The sequence below is a fragment of the Sciurus carolinensis genome, chromosome 5 (genome assembly GCF_902686445.1).
Source record: "Sciurus carolinensis chromosome 5, mSciCar1.2, whole genome shotgun sequence".
NCBI classification, from domain to species: Eukaryota; Metazoa; Chordata; class Mammalia; order Rodentia; family Sciuridae; genus Sciurus; species Sciurus carolinensis.
Genome location: NC_062217.1, coordinates 58,100,830 through 58,102,954, shown reverse-complemented (window position 1 = coordinate 58,102,954; position 2,125 = coordinate 58,100,830). Strand labels below are relative to the sequence as shown.

At 35.3% G+C, this 2,125-nt stretch overlaps 1 pseudogene; it reads right to left on the bottom strand.

The window, feature by feature from the left end:
- Nucleotides 1-944: 944 nt before the first annotated feature.
- Nucleotides 945-1,518, bottom strand: LOC124985485 (nascent polypeptide-associated complex subunit alpha-like; annotated as a pseudogene).
- Nucleotides 1,519-2,125: the final 607 nt, after the last annotated feature.

Sequence of the window (2,125 nt, the reverse complement as noted above, 5' to 3'; positions counted from 1 at the left end):
CAACACACCTCTCTAAAACGCCACCAAACCCTGACTTCCCTGACTTCTCTAAACCTTTTATTGTGTTGAAGCTCTGTTTTGTGCAGAAAAACTGAGCTACAAACATGCATAGCTCTCTCCTTATTTGGTATGTAATGCATTCTATTTTGTTTCCTCTATTCTATTGCTTCATTCTCTCTCACCTAACATATATAAAATTGATAATTTATTAAGTGTACTTAAGATTTTTATACTGTTGGTGTGAGTAAGTGTATGACTAAGAACATCCCTTAAACTTCAGAAAACTTTGCGAGAACAGTTAAAGGAAATCACTGTAAAAAGCAACTTATTTCAATCCAAAAGCACCAGGAGGCATTTGGTAAGGAAGGATAAAGTTGTATGTTACATTGGCTTCATATATTCTGCCAATACATTTTCTGTTAACTAAAGCCAATTTATCACTATTTGTTGTTGATGACTGATGTTGGTAACAAAAGTTACAATAAAAAATATCAGTGTTAAAACAATAAAATCTGTTCATTTTCATTGGTTTCATGGTTTAGATTGTTTTGTCTGCTGTCAAAAGCAGGGATTAACTATTCCACATACAAGTATATAAATATAAGGTATTCTGTGCAATTTCTGCCTGGATGTGTTAATAATCTTTCCAGTGCCTAGATTGATAGCCCAAAATGCAGAGATTTTTTTTTTCATCCCGCATGAAGCCTTAACTTTAGTAAGGATAGACAGTACAAATCAAGCTGCAATTCCCAGTTGCAATTTAGTTTTAAGTTTACTAAATTCACTATCCAGAAATCTAAGAATATCCTCTTTTACTACAAAAAACAGGTATAGAAAAGAGCCAAGCTGGAGACACCAGTAAGTAAATCAATCAATCAATGTCTCTGCTGTCAGATGGTTACAATGTTGATTCTACCACTGCATTTACTCTTGTTCTTGGAGACTCAGACTGACTTTGCTCTCTACACATTTGCCTCTGAAACCACTAATTCTGTGCCCTTACTTTTCACACTTGTTTCATTGACCTCTCTCTCCTCAATCTCTTCTTTTACAACTGGAGTAGAAGTGTTTTTCTGAATGTGGGAAAGAGCTACACCTTGAACTTTGAATTCTTAGCTGCTGCTAAATCTGCTTGCTGAGATGAATTCTCCATCTTTGCCTGCAGCAAAAGGATTTAGGTATCTGAAGATGGGCTCTTATAGATACCTGTTTTTGTAATGACAAAGAGGATGTTCTTAGATTTCTGGATAGTGACTCTAGTAACCTTGGTAACCTGCTGGAGACTCAGTTTGGACAAAACCTTCTTGACTTCTTTTCAATCTGAAAAAGGGACTTTTGGTTCACTTACTGGTTCTTCCTCAATTCAGCTAATACTGCCAGTTGGTCTTGTGGCATGGTTTCCTATGTCGAGTCTTTTTTCTCGTGACTGTCAGATTCTGTTTCAAACCTTGTCTCAGCCTGAGGCTGTGTCAATTCCTGCTCTGCAGCTAGAATGGTTTCCATGGAATCACTGGACATTTTTGCGGGGAACATAGAACTAAAATGATGGCAGAAAGATCACAATACAGATTTGAAAGTCCTGTTCCTCTTCCCCTCACCAGTCATATCCAGTTATGTAAGTATAAATTGCAAGAGTCTCTTAAGTTTATTCTTTAATTTTTAGTCACATTGCCACCACCAGTACTACCAGCACTAGAATTTACCTTCATTGCACACCCAAAGAATAGTCACAGTCTTCCTGTTCAATGATGTCTGTCTTTTCTTCCATATGCTATCATTCTTATCAAAATCACAATTGCTTCAATTGTAGTCAGTGTTTGATTAAAACTGACACATCAGTATTCTGCTTAAGAGAAACATTTTGATGCTTTAAAGAAAAAAATATTTAGAGGAATATTAAGGTTCTTCATAACTGTTTTTGTCTCTCTCTTCTTATTTTTCTTGGTCTGGATAATATTAAGAAAAAAATAAACCACAATTTTAATTATCCCTATTTCTTTTTAATAACTAAGGCCCTTGCCTTACTATTGGACATTTGCATTTTTATTAAATTCAGACGTCGTATCTCAAAAGATAGTGGAATAAATTCAATTCTTGACCTTTATGCTTTAAAACCCTGTTTCTC